This window comes from Labeo rohita, chromosome 13 (genome assembly GCF_022985175.1).
Source record: "Labeo rohita strain BAU-BD-2019 chromosome 13, IGBB_LRoh.1.0, whole genome shotgun sequence".
Taxonomy (NCBI): domain Eukaryota; kingdom Metazoa; phylum Chordata; class Actinopteri; order Cypriniformes; family Cyprinidae; genus Labeo; species Labeo rohita.
The window spans coordinates 19,679,790-19,698,702 of record NC_066881.1 but is presented as its reverse complement, the minus strand read 5'-3'; the positions used below and the strand labels follow the sequence as shown (position 1 = coordinate 19,698,702).

Here is an 18,913-nt window from a genome sequence, read left to right as displayed (position 1 = left end):
AGGCTTAATACTGGGAGTATGTATGATTGAGAAATCGAGAACGACAGTAGGGAGAGTCACACTTTGCCAGTAAGTGGTTAATTCCTCGTTTACACTGAGGTTTGTGACTTAACCCCTGCCAGTATATACAACCGCCATATTATTACAAAAAAGAATTCCAATATGCTTATTAATATCAGTACTGAAAACAGTTGTGCTGCTTCATATTTTGGTGGACAGTTCTTTTATTCAGGACTTCCTGGGGAATAGAAAGTTCAAAAGAACAGCATTTATTTGAAAATTTTGTAACATTATGAATGTTTTTACTGTCACTTTTAATGCATTCTCGCTGATTAAAAGTATTCACTTCTTTTAAAATTTTGAAATAATTTGTTTTCAAGTTTAAATTATATTTAAAGTCCTATATTTTACAGATATTTGGATCCCATTTCAGTTAATAGCAATTCTAGCATTTGCTTGCATGTCTTCCCATTCATCTTTGATGCAGTTTTTAAATGTAAACTTTAATTACAGCATCAAAGACCTTGACGTCATACAAGGTAAAATGAGCTGTTCTAGTTCCACACTTACCGTACAGTATGCATTTATTTTACATTGAACTTTACACAGTCACTGCTTTTGTCACATCTCAGTACTCTGTTGCTGTGTTGTGTAGTGCTGAGAGCATATAAACTAAATCTGACCACACTGAAATGTTTCAGTTCCTTGTGTGGTTGAGAGTGTCAGCATCACCCGAAACTATTACTCTATAACTAAATACGGGGTTTCGACTGACTGCCGTCATGTTTTTGAGTTGAAGAAACATTTCACTGACAAGGAATAAGGCTGACCAAAAAAAGAGGCCTCAGTACAAGAATAACAAACAGTCAAACTGTCAGTTGCATATGGTTTATTAAACAAACAAACGAGGAACAACATTCACAGCATTTCTCCTGATGTGTTTATTGCAGACAATGCATTGTTTACTATGATGATGTTGTTTTTACTCTACACATAACATACATACATACCAACTTCTTGTTTCACCTTCCTGTTGCTGTGCCACCTGTGGGGTGAGATTATTGTTTGAAACATTTGAAAAGAAGTGGGTGTAAATTCAGTAGCTCTTGCAGTTAGATGAAAAGAGCTCCGGCATCATAAGAAGAATTAGCTGAGTCAGTTCAAAGAGTACGGCAGTAAGAGAAAAAGTGAAACTAATAATAAATGATGCCTTTGTTGTCATACTTCAGTAGTTTCGACTCCTCCAGTTGACAGGAAAAGCTTGATCAGAGGCTGTCAGTTGATTTTAACATTTCATGCTGTTTTTTCCCACTCAGTATGACTAGAAATGCACTCTGTGGTGAATGAGGTCAGAACATTACTAAAAAAATTTTTTCTTTGGTTTTAGGAAAAGTACAACAGTGATTGCTTGGAAAGGTGTAAAAATGGTGCAAGAAAATTTGCTAAGTATTTATATATTTTAGCAGTTCAAAAGAGTCACAATTAATGAGAGATTTTTATTTTTTATTTTTAAATAAAACAAAAATTAGTGTGACAAGCAGAATAATTTAAACATTGCCATTCAAAAATTTGGGATTAGTAAGATTTTTAATGTTTTTAAAAAAAGAGTTTTCTGCTTATCAAGGCTGCATTTATTTGATTAAAAATACAGAAAAAAAAACAGTAATATTGTGAAATATTATTGCAATTTAAAACAGTGGTTTTCTATTTTAATATATTTTAAAATAGAATTTATTCCTGCGGATGATGACGAACCAGCTAGGAATCATTATAATATGCTGATTTATTATTAATGTTGCAAACAGTTGTGCTGCTTAATATTTTTTATGGAACCTGTGATACTTTTGTCAGGATTCTTTGATGAATAAAATGTTAAAAAGAATTTATTCTTTTTATTTATTTAAAATAGAAATATTTTGTAACAATATACACTAACGTTCAAAGTTTGGGGTCAGTAAATTTTTTCCTTCTTTCTTTGTTCGAAAGAAATTAAAACTTTTATTCAGCAAGGATGTGTTAAATTGATAAAAAAAGTGATAGTAAAGACTTATATTGTTAGAAAAGATGTATATTTTCAATAAATGCTGTTCTTTTGAACCTTTTATTCATCAAAGAATCCTGAAAAAGTATCACAGGTTCCAAAAAAAAACAAAAAACAAATTAAGCAGCACAACTGTTTCCAGCATTAGTAATAAATTAGCATATTAGAATAATTTCTGAAGGATCATGACACTCAACACTAGAGTAAAGGCTGATGAAATTTCAGCTTGGCATCACAGAAATAAATATATATTTTTTTTTATTTTGAATAGCAATATTTCATATTACTTTTTTCTTTTTTTTTGATCACATAAACGGAACTTTGATGAGCATAAGAGCTTTAAAAAGCATTAAAAATCTTACTGATCCCAACCTTTTGAATGGCAGTGTATGTAATACGAGTAAAATAAACAATAAAGACTTTCTGGTTTGGTGTCGTTAGTAGAAGATGTTTACAAGATTTGTAGTGGATAATTTTACTTTTTTTTTCAAAAAGATGGCCAATCAACAGAAGCATTTTTGTATACTTCCTTTCCAAGCAAAGTCTGAAACCTTGTAGCAATTTTCTGGAGTTAGTCTGCCACCTAGTGGCTGCATATAAGAGATGCTTAAGCTATGACATCACCAAGCAAAAGTGGGTAAAGGTCACTGCAGTAGGAGAGAATGGTAACCAAAAAAACGGTTAGGCGTGTACACAAATACCATTGAGAGCACTGGATGTTGTGCATATCTCTGTGGAGTTGGGCTTACTTTTCATGAGAGCAGTGCTAACATATTTGTCAAAGGAAACAAGAGGAGAGACGCCCATCGGAAGGGTGCCTCTCTCTGTTCCTTAGTGGGTATAAATAGTCACTTCCTCTCAGGCAATTCCATCGGCAGCTCTGTCTGGGTGGGGGGTGCATGCAGTTGAACAGAACTGTCCCACCCTGTGGGGTCAGAAAGCTTCAAAGAGACCTAGAGTTCAGCCTGAACAGCTTAATGACAGGCCACTCACCCTCAGAGCCCTTCCAGTGCTCACAATGGAGTTCACTTCCTGTGTGCGTTACAAAGCTCTCGTATCCACTTCAAAATCTGTTCACTTCGATCTAGTCAGGAAGTAGACGTCTTCTTTTATCCTGAGCTTTTTAACATACTTTACATAAACTATACAGTGAATAGACATTTATAATAAACAGGGCCGTGCATCTTTTACAAATGTATACAACTGCTAAAGATGTTGACTGGACAGTTTAAAAAATAGTTTAAAAGAACATATGGAAAGATAGACACTATAGCAGTAGATAGATAGATAGATAGATCCTAAAATTAGGTGATTGCTACCTACTCCAGTGATTGCAGTTCCAGTGTGTATTCCCACCGAGTGGTCAGGTGTAATTTCAGGTCTACTGTGACTCAATAGATGATTAAATTATTTAGACGACTTTTTCTGTATATGCTTTTTCCCCGCCATAGTGAGCGTGGAGTTCCTGAGCCATAGAGCGCAAACATCCCACTCCCGGCCTCGGGCTGGGCTCCAGCTGAGAGTGTAGGATGTTTACACTCCCTGAAGCTCATATGGGTTCCCAAGTTCCCAAGATGGAGAGATCTGGCCATGGTTTGGATTGGAAAAAATTTCTTGACCCAAGAATACCTAAATGTCACATTACAATCAATGCAAATACAAGTGTGGTTAAGCAGAATATTATTATATTACTGAAATATATACTTTTTTTCCCTCCAATGTATTTTATTTGAGTTCATTTTAGTTCATTTTATTTGAGTTAATTAGTTAATGAGTAATTTAGTTATTTTAGTTTTTTAGTTTTGAGTTTACCTTTTTAGTTATAGTTTGATTTTTTTTTTTTTTAGGGGTACCACAAGTAAATGTGCTAACTGGTATAATTAAAAATAAATAAATAAAAAAAAATACAAACATTGTTAAAATATTTTAGCACCATCTCATGCATTGTTATTATTTGTTTTAATGTCATATAATACACATATATAAAAACTAAAATTAATTAGTCATCATTTTATATTTTCCCATTTATATGAGATTTTATTTTTACTGAAGTTGTTTTAATTTTCTTTATTGCTTGCTTTTTATTTCCTAAGTCGCTTAAAAACGTCTGCTAACTGAATAAACATTAATTTAGGGCTGGGCGATATGACCCAAAATCAAAACCTTGATTAATTGAATATTTTACCTCGATTATGATTAATAACCAATTATTTTAATTTTTAAAATTGTATTATTATTATTTTGCTCTCATAGTTATAGATGTGAATCTGAGTCATCATTGCTGTTGCATGCGATCTTCCTCTCAGCGATTTAGTCCTGTCACGATATGCCCAACCCAATCCCATGGCAATTCGTACATATTTTACAAAGTGGCTAATTCGTACGAATTCATATGACCTCACATCATACGTATTTTACATTTTGTATGAATTCGTACGAATGAGCTACCCCTAACCCCGCCCCTAAACCTACCCATTACTGGGGTCTAGACAAATCGTACAAAACCGTACAAGTGAGGTGGTACGTATTCGTATGAATTAGCCACCTCATAAAATACATACAAATTGGTTATGAGATAGCGTTGTAGTATTTCTGCTAGCTTCTTACTGGCCATTCACACAGAACAAAAAAAAAAAAGCGCAGCACAGAATGCTTACTCCGCCATGTCAACCTGCTACTGTAAACTTAAAGCTTGCAACACTTGCCCTACCTCCGTCTTCTGATTGGTCCACTGTTTTGGAACTGACATTGAGTGATGCTGCATGTTAAAGTTTAAATTCTGTTAACTTGACATGACATCTTAAACTCTGCGCTCACATGCAAGACACTGGAAAAGACGCGAGAGCAATGGTCATACATGTCAGTACAACACTAACTTCACGGTAGTATGTTTTTAATGGGAAAGTAGTAACAGGATTCAAAACCCCAAAATAACCGGCATGGGAAAGTTACGTCAACTAGAGGTTTTCGATGACTTTTCAAATAATCGTCCAGCTCTATGTTAAATATAAATGTTTTCATTAACCATAATGAGTGACGATAAAGCTGTGCAACTAGAATTTGAACTGTTTTAAAAAGAGAAGCACAAGTTAAATTTATAGAATATCGGAGGAAATGAGATCATTGCCAATGAATGAAGACCGGTGGATGAAAGTACGTCACTGCCGTGCCTTTCAGGAATCTGGACATGCCAGTCATTAGTCTTTGAGATAATCTATCCGCTCTATTAATAGAGACACATTCCTCACCCTGCAGCCTACCGGCTGGTTTGGCTCTGAGGGTAGAAGGACTGTGGGGAGAGCTTGTTTGTGCGAGTAAATAGAATGCAAGGGGTCCAGAGTCAATGTCCTTAGGGACAGAGGAGAGACGGAGGCACTGGACGCTCCCACGGACCAGCGTCATCCGAGGAGCCTCTGCATCGCTTCTGGCCCCTGTCCAGGATCCCTAGCCCACCCTCTTGAAAGCAGCAACCCCTCCTCCCTCTTGAGGATGTGGCCGCTCCCAGCCCCTGTGAACCGGCCTGAATGGGAGCTTTTCACATTCTTCAGTCCCCTTTCCTCTTATTGGACAAGAAGGCTCTCTTTCTGCCCCCTCTCTCTATGTCTTCACTGAATCTTCTGGGAAAAGTCATCAGACTTGGTGCCAGCCTATGGGCATAGAGAGGGGTGGAGGACAAGAAACACACAGAGAAAGAGTGATTGAGTTTACGAGGAAAGGGAACAAGAGGGGACAGGGCGATTAAACTGGTGGGGCAGGAAAAAGACACAAGAATGATTTTTAAAAGGCTTAGTGAATGCTGAACAACGGCAACATACAGTACTATTCTAGACAAATGTACAATGTTCTCCATTTTTTAGTTCTTTAGTAAGAAAGCAAAGTAGTTGAAATTATTATTTTTTTTAAATAAAATATTTACATTCTAGTATTCTAGTCAGTGACTGAGGCCTTCTGAAATGCATTAGAATTGATTTGGATGCAAAACCTAATAACGTTCTGCCATTTTAAAAATTGTAGCTTACAATTACAGAAACTGCGAACCATTTTTGATACATTTTGTAATTATTTTAAACTTTAAGAATGAGTTATTTATTTGAAAGTGTTTGTTTGCCAACCTCTGTGTTCTTGTCCAGCATTTTAATAACAAATTTCAGAATATTTTGTACATTAACATATATAAAACACCAATATACAGCTTATTCAACAATACAGCACAATTTATGATTAGCCCATTTTTAACGAAGAATTAACATTTAGTAACATTTCTAACTAGTCAACTTGCCACAGTGTAAACTCTGTTGTCTGTTGACACTATAAGGAAACACTAAATGGACCTGAATGCCAGTTTTAGAAATCCCTGCTAAATTTAATTTATTTTGTTTTACATTATCACAGTAAAGATGTCCCGAAGGACTGTCTCACCCCTAGGACAGGGTGTCTGCAGGGTCAACCTAAGAGAGCTGTCCAGAGTGCTGAAACTGGGTGCTCATTAAATTTGTCACTTATTGCAGATGAAGTGATAACCAACTTAGCAGGAAACACTTGTTAAAATATGATCTCAATAAAGCAAAGTTGAAGTAATTTCAGTGTTAAAATAATTAACCCAACATAATATGTAAAGATCACCAATGCACATTGGCTCAACCAATGGTGTGAGTTTCCTTTTCACACATGACAGATTATTGATTAATGAAGATTTCGTTTTACGTGGTTCCTTGCGGGTTTAGTGTTAGTGGTATGTTATTTTCAAATGTGATAGAGCATTAATCTTTTAGCGTCACTCACCAGACATATCATTTTCAAACTGCTGCAATACATACAACAACCAACCTATTAAAACATAATCTGTTTTGTATTAAACTGAATGTACTTTTAGAACCATTTCACTTTAAAAGTGTTGCAAAACTTGCAAGAGGCCATGCAATGTCATGTTGCAGAAATGTCACCAAAGACATTTTTTCAATGAGCCAGGGTTGTTTTTTTTTTATTTACATTTTTACATTTACAGTGCAAAAAAAGATTGGTTCACTCCAGAATTAAAGTTTCGTGATAATTTACTCAGCCCTATGTCATCCAAGATGTTCATATCTTTCTTTCTTCAGTCGAAAATATTTTTTTCTTTTTTTGTTATTGAGGAAAACATTCCAGGATTTTCCCTTCATATAGTGGACTTCACTGTGGATCAATGAGTTGAAGGTCCAAATTGCAGTTTCAGGGCTCGACATAGAGAAATAAGGGTCTTATTTAGCAAAATGATCTGTCATTTTATTAACCACAAATTTAACCACAAATGCTCATCTTGCACTAGCTATTTATGCATTACGTAGTCACGCCCTTAGTCAGACGCCCTTTACAAAAAAAAGGTAAAACAACGATGTTGGACGATTTTGAAGTTGAAGGAGAAAATGAGAGTTTTTCGCCCCCATTCTCTACATTTTTGAGACGAAGAACTAACCATGCATGACCTTTCCAACATGATCATGCAATGCGTGAAGTCGTAGACGCGCATCGCAGAGCATTTGTGGTTAAAAAGTATATACATTTTTATTTTTTTTAGAAAATGACCGATTGTTTCGCTAGACAAGACCCTTATTCTTCAACTGGAATTGTGTAGAACCCTTTGAAGCTGCATTAAAACTCCAGTTTGAACCTTTAAACTGCTGATTCCCACTGAAGTCCATTATGGAGAGAAATCCTGCAATGTTTTCCTCAAAAACCCAAATTTCTTTTCGACTGAATAAAGAAAGACATGGACATCTTAGATGACATGGGGGTGAGTAAATTATCAGGAAATTTCAATTCAGGAGTGAACTAATCCTTTAACAGAGCAGTGTTGTCTGATAATTTGCAAAGCTTGTAGTCTGCACATGAAAAATGGTCAAACATATACTCCATTCTAAATATTAAAAAGTTGCTAACATTGTAGATAGTGTTAATAGTGATTGGACTATGTAGGCTTGGAAGTTTTCACATTGCTGACCAAAAGCTGTTCTTCAGGATCACATTTCTGTGCTTTTCATCGCGCGCCCTGTGGGAGCCTTCATGCAGGAGGTGGGAAAGCGAGAGTCCTGTGCTCTCGGGATCTGTGTTACAGGCCTTTGAAACTCTGAGAAGGAGTGACCCGGTGCAGAGGCAGCTCAGCTAATCTGGGTCTTAGCGCTCCGCAGGTGTCGGGGTGGAATGTGTTTTACATGATTGAAAGTGTTAATCTGACACAAATGGCAACCCTTGGCTTCTGATGTTGACATTCGGCCTCTAGAGACAATGCTCGCTCTCGCCTGAGCTCACGGAGCAAACCCTCAGCCTGATTCGTTCTCAAACCACTGTTTGCTCTTGACGTGCCACAGAGGGATCCATTTCAGCCCGTCTCAGTTCACACAGCTACACTATTGCAGCTGCTGTGGATCGAAGGTAACATGGCTGAAACAGTCAGCTGTTTGAGTAGTTCACAGTTTCGTATATATGATAAAAAAAAGCCAGAATGTGCGAAAACCTTTCATGGTTTACTGAGTTTACTGCTGGAAGTGGCTTAGTCTTATGTAGCTTACATGACTTATGCCATATATTGTGGTCCACTTTGCAGTTTGAGTGTTTTTTTTATTTTATAAGCTCTGTGACCCATGATAGATTAATCTAAATTAATGCACAAAAAAGCAAGACGTTCTTCACCAATGTATCAAAATTACACAGGCATGTGTACAGGCAGAAATGCTACCGTTTATTTGACAAGAAGAACTGTACAAGGTCAGAAGGGCAGCATAAAAATCAGTGGGTCAGGATCGTGTTACACAACATACATATTTAGTGTGTAAAATATTAATATAGTTAACCAAACACCATAAAGGTATCAATGTAGCCACATTTAAATTACATTTAGTTAAAATAAATAAAACATGAAATTTGTACAAAAAAACAAATACACTATGAGTCAAAAGTTTTTGAACAGTAGGATTTTTTTGTTTTTTAAATTAGTTTCTTCTGCTCACCAAGCCTGCATTTGTTTGATCCAAAGTACAGCAAAAACAGTACAATTTTGAAATATTTTTACTATTTAAAATAGCTGTTTCCTATTTGAATATATTTTAAAATGTATTTTATTTACGTATTTACGTACTGTGATTTCAAAGATGAATTTTTAGCATCATTACTCGTCACATGATTCTTCAGAAATCATTCTAATGTTTTAATTTGCTGCTCAAAAAAACATTTATTATTATTATGTTGAAAACAGCTAAGTAGATTTTTTTCTATAATTACTACACAAAAAAAAAATATATACTGACTCCAAACTTTTGAATGGTATAAATGTATAATGTTACAAAAGCTTTTTATTTCAGATAAATGCTGATCTTTGGATCTTTCTATTTATCAAAGAATCCTGAAAAAATTGTACTCAACTTTTAAATATTGATAATAATAATAAATGTTTCTTAAACAGCAAATCAGCATATTAGAATGATTTCTGAAGGATCGTGTGACACTGAAGTGAGGAGTAATGATGCTGAAAATGTAGTTTTGAAATAACAGCAAAAAATTACATTTAAAATATATTCAAATACAAAACATTTATTTTAAATGGTAAAAAATATTTAACAAAATTACTGCTTTTGCTGTATTTTGGATCAAATAAATGCAGGTTTGGTGAGCAGAAGAGACTTTAAAAAAAATCTTACTGTTCAAAGACTTTTGACTGGTAGTGTATGTATACACACACACGCACACACACACACACACACACACACACATTTATTTATATATATAAAAATAAAAATTTATATATAATAAAAAATTAACCAAAGGAAATACATGCTTAGAAATACGTATTTTTCTTTGTACTGATTGCCAAGTAAATATCTTAAATAAAATACCTTACAAAAAAAACAAATAAATCTCTGGGCAGCAGATGCGACTCAAATCCCACAGTTGTTGGCCAATCAGTTTGAAGCTTACAGTTTTCACAGTGATTTCCAGTTTTGTGTACAACGTGCATCAGACAGCCAGTATATGGACCTTGGGTGGCCCTTCAGCTTGCCATATCAGAGAGGGACTAGAAGTAATTGGACCTCCACAATCTGAACATTAAAATCTGATGGTTTGTTCCAGTGATGTGTCCATGTTCTTCTAGTGCAGGTTTCTGGGTGAGAGTAACAGCAGTTGGCTGCTGCAAACATCCGACTGAAAGCTCCATCTTAAGCACCAGCTTCCAGTCAAGGATGTTTACAGTAGCCTGTACTGCCAGCTGACTTTTTGTCCACTACGCAGATGATAAGTAAACCTGACACTGACTGTAACCCTAATACACTAAAAATTTGTGCTATCGTTGGCACAAAAACTTGACTTTATTAGACTGCTGTCATCAGAAGCCTTTCGGCACTCCTTCCTCTGTGTCCATGGAGAGGCAGTCATTCCGACTAGGTTTGGCCCACTGTGTGACACTATGAGGGTTGGTAACCATGACAGAAGAGACATGTCATATTTACATTGAAAACACTGGAAACTCAGCGGCTGGCATTTGTTTTGCCATGACTCTCCCACAAAGAGCCAATCTGATGAAGCTTCACACGCAACGCTGACTGCAAACGTCTCCTAAACACAAACACCAGAACAGTTTCCTGCTAACCCCCTCCAATCACAAAGCGTCCATCTCTGTTTACTCTTTAAACGAAGCTGTTGAGACCCCTGTGTCATGAGGGCTGAGATGGCAGATTTCCTCAAGAGTGTCTCAACTCCCTTCAAAACTAGACTGCAGCTCTGAAAGAAGTGACCTCTGTATGCCCATTACACATGGAACGCCAACTTAAAGCTTAAAATCAGTAAATCAGCATCATTTTCTGTCATCAGTCGTACTTTCCTGGCAGTGTTTCCACTCGACTGGCCTCTAAAACTGGAAAAGTGTGAGAGCGAGAATAGCTGAGTGTCTACTTTTGATAAAGTGACAATGGGAATTTGGACTGAGTCTCTTTTCTCTCTCTATCATGCATCTTTTCTCTGGAAGGAATCTTGCTGCAGAAGGCCTTGTGCATTCAGAAACTGATTTTCATTTAGGGAAATGGTTTTGTTTAAGACATTTATGGATTTACTATGTGTTGCATCACTCATTGACATTTACAAAATTTACTCAGCTGTTTCTTAACCCTTAATCTTTCCCTTTACTTATTATTTAATTTAAAGGGAACCTTGGGTATTAAGACGTGTATGACTTAATATAACATAAATTATGTCTCTTACTAATATGTAGTAGAAAACCCATGACAGATTTACATTATTTAAAAAATCCACATTGTTTTATACATATTTTGAACTATGGACACACCATTATTTCGATTACGTCAAATGGCGTTATTTTTACCGCAACACAAATCGGAAAATAAAACACTGATATGATGCCACATTGTGGGGCTTTTGGTTGTAATTTTCAGTCGAAGGACAACAAGACAAGCGATGCAAGTCTTCACTGCTTTCCTAACGATAAACGAATAGAAAAGAATAGGAAGCTACCTGTGGACGGAAAAAACTTCCGAAAGACCCACGTCTTTGTTCTCTCCACTTTAGCCCTGATGCCTTGAAGGCTTTTAGTAGACCACATCTACTGAAAGAGCTTACAAACAGCAGAGACAAGAAACGCTAGATGCCATCCTGGCAGGATGAAAACATGCACAGATTTCACTCAGTATCTGGGGGCACTGAGACTCCTTGTGAGATTTTCTTGCTTCACAATTTAAGTTTTACCTCGAACTTTTATACTACTACTAATATACAGAACAATATATAAACATTTTACTTTTAAGTATATTTATACTTTAATATAAAGTAATCTGACAAATGGCACAATCTGGTGGGTCCAGCAAGTAAATATTTTATGTGTTGTTTGCATTAATAGTTAAACTCTTACAAAACAGCCATACATACTTTAAAGGAGTAGTTCACTTCCAGAACTAAAATTTACAGATAATGTACTCACCCCCTTGTCACCCAAGATGTTCATGTCTTTCTTTCTTCAGTCGTGAAGAAATTGTTTTTTTGAGGAAAATATTTCAGTATTTCTCTTCATATAGTGGATGCCCCCGAGTTTGAACTTTAAAATGCAGTTTAAAATACAGCTTTAAAGGGCTCTAAAGAGGAAGAGGAATAAGGGTCTTATCTACCGAAACAGTCGCTTGATTTCTAAAAACGTATACAATTTATACACTTTTTAACCTCAAATGCTTGTCTTAGCTAGCTATGTGTGAACTCTGTGTATTCCGGTTCATGCCAGTTAGGGTATGTCGAAAAACTCCCATCTCATTTTCTCTTCCAACTTCAAAATCGTCCTACATCACTGCAGATGTACTGACCCAGTGTATACAAAATGAACATGCAAAGAAAGTCAAACGGCCTTTACAAAAAGGTAAAACGATGTAAGACGATTGTCAGGTTGGAGGAGAAAATGAGATCTGAGTTTTTCGACATTACCTAACTGTCATGAACCAGAATACACAGAGTTCACGCAGAACTAGACAATACGAGCGTTTGAGGATAAAAAGTATATAACTGTACCTTTTTTTTTTTTTTAGAGAATAACTGATCCTTTCGCTAGATAAGACCCTTTTTCCTCGGCTGGGATCATTTAGAGCCCTTTAAAGCCGCGTTTAAACTGCATTTTGGAAGTTTAAACTCTGGGCACCATAGAAGTCCATTATATGGAGAGAAATCTTGAAACATTTTCCTCAAAAGAAAGACATGAACATCTCGGATGACAAGGGGATGAGTACATTATCTGTAAATTTTTGTTCTGGAAGTGAACTACTCCTTTAAGTAACTTATATTATACTCAAAATGTTTTAAAATATTATTTATATCATTTATATTTTAATAATATTTTGTATTTTTCCATAATGCATACTTTAATCATTTAGCTTGTTAGAATAAAATAACCATTAAAGTAGAATAACAGAATAAAATAAATATTAAAAAAAACTCCTATTGGACATTCACAAGTGGACTCCAATACCGAGGCCTTTATTGTACTTGATACAGCTTGAGTCTTAAGTGTATTTTTTGATAAACTATTCTGGTTAAATCAAGTAAGACCAGACTATTTAAAAACCTTCCGTTTTTTGAACATAACATGTACCCTGCAACAGCTATAATATACATATTCAAATTTGTGTGTATGTAAATTCGACTAACATGCATCCCCATCCTAACCACACACCAGCAGTCAGCAGCATGTGCTATAAGACAAATAACAGATTGCTAATGAGACGTGAGCTCAAAGAGTGTGAGTGTATGTGTGTGCTTAACAGTGTGTCGAGACTGTGTACAGGGTCTGCTATGCTATGCACTGACTCTGGTGAAACTCCCAGGGTCCCATATCCCTCCCAGTGTTCAGGTCACGGCGGGAACAAAGCAAACTTTATCAGACCACTGCAATCCCACATTCCGCAGATTCTTAGCACTTGGCAACCGCATAGCATGTAGTAAGGCAGAGACATAGTGAGAGGGAATTGGGGGAAGGGGTGGAGAGCAAGGAAAGAGAGCGAGACTAAAAGAAAAAAGGAAGGGATCTGGCTGCAAGTCCGAAGACACACGGCCTCCACCCAAACAAGGCCTCTGATCACATCAATTATTGGCAATGTTTCTGTTCACCATGGCTTTAGTTACCATTAACTTTGAGACAATGTTTTTTGATGGGGCACAAGTTTTTCGTTTTTTTTTTTTTTTTTTTTTTTGATGTATTACACTTGAATTTGCATTGTATGGAAAAGAACAGCTTTGACATTCAGTCTTTTTAATACTGCATAGTAAAAATATTTCGAGTGACATACTATTTGGTAGATGTTGTCATACTTCACAGTTTAAAGCTAATGATAGGCAGAATGTGCAACACGATTGGACTAATTTTAGACATTTTAATTTGTTTTTTTTATTTCCAGGTTTCAAACTCAACAACACCCTAGCCAAACCTGGTGATTTTGACTGTATTATGCTATTAAAACTAACATAATACATTCCCAGACAGGACAAAGTCACAGCAAGGTCACAATGATCAGACAATACATGCACAAAAAAAAAATCACATTAAACTACCTCTTCATCCTTTCTCTTTCTGTCTGAGACTGAGAGTATAATAAAGCAGAAACTTTTTAAATAACCCTGAATACACTGGTTGTAGGATTTTGTGATCGTCCTGTTCTTTCTGAATTGGTGAAAATACCACCCCTGTGAGCGGCACTCTGATTTCCCCTAGATCAAGGGCCTCATCAAAGCATTCTTCCCTAACGCAGACTTAAACTGCACGTCTCATGATGGCAGATGCCCTGTGGGACGGACTCATTGTGGGGCAGATGAGGTTAAGTCAATGTCTAGAATCCTCGTCTGGCTTTAACAGTAACCACAACTTGTTACCTATTCAACACATTTGGCAAATCAGTCCGATTCAAGGGGCATCAGTTATACATTTGACTGTTTTTGTGAGAATGTTCTTCAAAAGTTTATAGTAATAAATAAAAATATGTATGGATAACAACTACTACAGCAAATGGCAAGTATGTCAGGATATTTATTTTTTTAACTACTCTTACATGTTGACTTTCCCTTTCTTGTGTTTCTTGATCTTTAAATGCAACAAAACAACACTGTCCCATTTCTAATGCGATGTACCTGAGATGTGAGAAAACACATTGATTTTTTTTTTTACCTCTGTTTCACACAAAATCACTTGTTTCCATTCACTCGCATTGCTTTAACTCTCTGTCTCCTTTTTTCCAGGAACTCAAAACCACCCGAAGCAGAATCAGATGAGCGAAGGCCTCTCTGACCTTGCTGGAGGTCACACTCCTTTGCACTCGACGGGCAGTTAAACACAGTTCCCTGATTCCAGGCACGAAACTCACAGCAAGAGAACAAGTCATCTGTGTCACCAGAACACTGATTAACAGAAAACGCTAACTCTCAGAGGTCAGCAGGAAGTCATTCCACCCCGACACTTACACTCTACTGGCTGCTTTGCAAAACTGAATTAGAAACGAGAAAAGAAACATGAAATGAAGAGTGAAAGACTTACTTTATAAGTCAAATGCAGTAATGAAGGGTTTAATTAAAAGGTCTTGACACATTGTCCTCCACCGGCTCATGCCATCCCACCCAACTATACTGGCGACACACACGAAATCTGCTGATTTTTAAATCGTCTTTGTGCACTGCTCAGGCTACATTTGATTGGCTGTTTCACTGATGCATAGAAAATAGCTCAAAGTAATGTACTGTGGCACAGATGTGACAATGAGATAAGAAGGAAATGCTGGCCTACATATTCTTACAGTTCAATGACTAAAGGGCTGTTTACATCTAGGGCAATAACTGTAATGATAATTGTAACCATAAAGTTTTATTAATTGTTCTAATTCTGTGAAAAGTCAACACCACAACTATAACAATTATGTCACAGTGGAACAATACCATTTTCTTCTAGCAAATGGTGTTGTTAGCCAATCAGAATCCATCAGGCCCTGTTTACACCTGGTATTAAGATGCGTTTACGTTGTTTTAATCACAAGCGACCGGATTGCGCTCATAGTGTCGAATGCGTTTAAACAGCCACTAAAGTCCACCTACTCTCTGTTCACTGAGCTAATCTTTAAACATTAAACGAGTTAATTTCCAATACATTCACTGACAAAATTACAATGTTTAATTTAAATTACAATGGAGAAGTGTATGTGACCCATTAAAAATAAATGATGCAATAAACCGATGTTTCAAATAAATAAATGTGGTGCGCTCATATAATAAACAAAACAATATAATTTATTGAAGTGATAAACTCGTGTGCTCCAAAACAATGACAAAATTCGCATTTAGAAGATATAAGCGTTCAAAACAGTCATAAGCTTCCGCCAATATGGATCAACAATTTTGATGACATCATCCTGCATTTCAGCTTCTTGTCAAACTTTCCGTCCAATCAAAATGTAGAATCTGAAGTGTCCCGCCTCCTACACTATAAATACACTGTGCTGAAGCTGCTGTTGAAATTGGTCACTAGTTCATAGACGTAGTTTCTGTACAGTGAAAGGCACGTAGTGCATATAGGTGATGGGGAACGATTCATAAAATGTAAATATGCCTTCATATGCTGACAAATGCCAAGCTCAGTGGCTCTGACCCAAGCTAATATAAATGAAACGCTATTGGCTGTTTTAAAAAAGGGGGCGTGGCTTTGATTTGTCCCACCCTCTCTTCTTGTTTCAGTTGAAATTACATTAACATATGGAATAACGCAGCGTGTTTCTGAACACTTCTGTGGACCTTTAAATGTAAAGGCCCATACGACAAAGTGTCTTCCAAAATAGCCCATCTAATTTTTGCATATATTCACTTTTAGTTATTCATATGCTGTCATTTGTAACCTGTTCAGTTATACAAACAGATAAAATGTGACTGGACATATTTAATTTTTGACAGGGAAGAAAATGAGGATGTGAGGATTAGAAGCAGTGTTGAGGTTAACACATTACAAGTAACGCGAGTTACATAGTAATATTACTTTTTTCCAATAAAAACTAGTAAAGTAATGCATTATCTGAGCTACTTTTTTCCCCGGTTATTTATTGACAAGTCTCCTGTCCAGAAATTGGGAGCAAACTTAATGTTACTGTATTCTAGACTAAATGTGAACATGCATTAATTCATCTCACTCACAAAAAAACAGATTCAGTACTCCTCAAAATTAATAAAAACAATGAAATGCAAACTCAGAATATGACGCAACCCTGCAATAATGAAATATGTTAAATAAAAAAAAAATCCTTTATGTATTTAATCCCATTTTATTAACCAGTGTCTTTGCTGCTGACCTTCGATGATGCAATTCAACCATACTAATAAGCAAAAATTATTTTGTATAAACTTGTGCTTCATTTTTTATAGCTGAAGAGTGATCTCCTGCATAAATGAACTTTTCTTTCAGCCTGAAGTGAATTCATTTCACTTTTGGTGTAAAAGGGCTTTTACATTAGAATTGTTTTATATTAAAAACAAAGAAGCAAGCCCTGCCCAGATTTAAAAAGTAAGGCAAAAGTAACGTTATGCATTACTTTCCATAAAAAGTAACTAAGTAATGTAATTAGTTTCTTTTTCAGGCAGTAAAACTCCCCAACACTGATTAGAAGTACAGTGTGTTCAATGGATCTGTACTGTAGTTTAATGCCAACTATTCAGCTGACAAAATATTTTTTCAAAGAAACTTTAAGTAGACAAAACATTTTTTAAACTATGCGATCTTTCACAGTTCTGTGATTTTACCTAAACAGAACAGCGATTTTTCTTTTAAACCAGGACGTCGATGTTTTCGCTCACTTATCTCTCTCTGAGCGGGTTTCTCTCAGTACTGAGCAGGAAATGTAAAACCCGGACCGGAGCAGGAGCCGGGTGATTAGAGCTCTGAGGAAATATCTGTCACTCCGCTCCAATTATACACGGAGCTCCAGACCAGCTTTTAATGTGTGAGTTGCTTGGTGACACAAAAAGCTTTATTGGCTGAGAAGGCAGGTACATCTAAACTAGCCAGTCGTATTATTAATTATTAAATATTGTATCTTAATTACTGTAAACACTTACAAACCTATTGAACATCAGCATGGGTGATTACCTGCGGCCTTGTGCTTATGGCAGATGCTATTTATCTGTTCATGTAATTTTGTTTTATTATATAAAATAGATTAAATGCATATATACTATCTTACATTTCATTTTTTCTCATAATGGAGCCATTTCCTGCACACTGCTGCGCAGACTTGGACTGCGCCTACTTTACTGTGCAGTTTTCTTTCTGAAATAAATCTAACGTTACTAACTCTTCACGCAGGATATGAACTGACCACTCACCTAAGTTACAAGCAGAATGTCTGTATTTCTAAGAAAGATCCGTCTGATGAACTTTCTTTTGCAAACCTCTTCGCAGATGTCCGTGACTTTTTCCTCCAGCGCTGACAGCACAAATGCCTTGTGAGAAAATGTGTAAATGTCCAGAAAGGATGTCATCTCCACTTCGACTGATTCTTGTCATGTTCTCCGGCTTCTAACTTTATCATCTCTTGAACTTCACGAAAACCCGTTCTCACGTGATTTAAAGTTGTTGGTCGAAGCAAATAAGCGTACAAAGCATTTGTATAAGCTGCTGGGAACCGCCACAAGTGCGTAATTACGTAATTATCTCACGCGACGCGACAAAAATAGAAAGCGACCGTTATAATCAACTAATATTATAATGGTTTGGTTGAAGTTTTGTAGCGTCGCGTCGCTCTTTTGTAGCGTAGACACGATGCTAAAAGTCTGTAATAAAGCTTTGTAAGATGGCAACTGTAAGAATTACAGGGGCTGCTTGACTTCGTCGTCGTCCGAACCCACTGTAAAGCTGTCACCCACTCCGGGCAATCTGTCACTCCTGACTTTTTCTATGCGGATTCCTGAGTTTAGGCCCGCCCCTTTTCTGTCATAGCCGTCGAGTGCTGGCCAATCAGCAGGCGAAGCGCTCGTATCCATGATGGTGCCAGCGTTTACATTCACTGAATGACCCCTTGACCGCTGTGCTTTTGTATTTGAAATACAAATGTGTCGCTTCATGATTAAATTCACAAATAAAAAATAATAATTTTCTTTGCATTTCGCATTTCCTAGTCTAACTTTTTAAGAAACAAACCTTTTTTCACTAGGAATGTTGCTAACATTGTTCCTCTGTTGTAAGTCACTTTGAATAAAAGCATTTAAATGCAAAATATAAATTAAAAATGAATGCACTGCATCTGATTTTGTGTTAATACTAATGTTTAGATAATTATATATTTTTTTACTCCTTCTGGATATTCGTAAATGTGCAGTTTGCTTAGTATATTC

General features: G+C 36.3%; 1 long non-coding RNA gene across 1 annotated transcript; it reads right to left on the bottom strand.

The window, feature by feature from the left end:
• Positions 1-872: 872 nt before the first annotated feature.
• LOC127175544 (uncharacterized) lies at positions 873-18,431 on the bottom strand. Its single transcript, XR_007829005.1, has 2 exons — positions 17,906-18,431; positions 873-5,688 (listed from the first exon to the last, which is right to left on the bottom strand). It is a non-coding gene; the product is annotated as an uncharacterized LOC127175544 (long non-coding RNA).
• Positions 18,432-18,913: the final 482 nt, after the last annotated feature.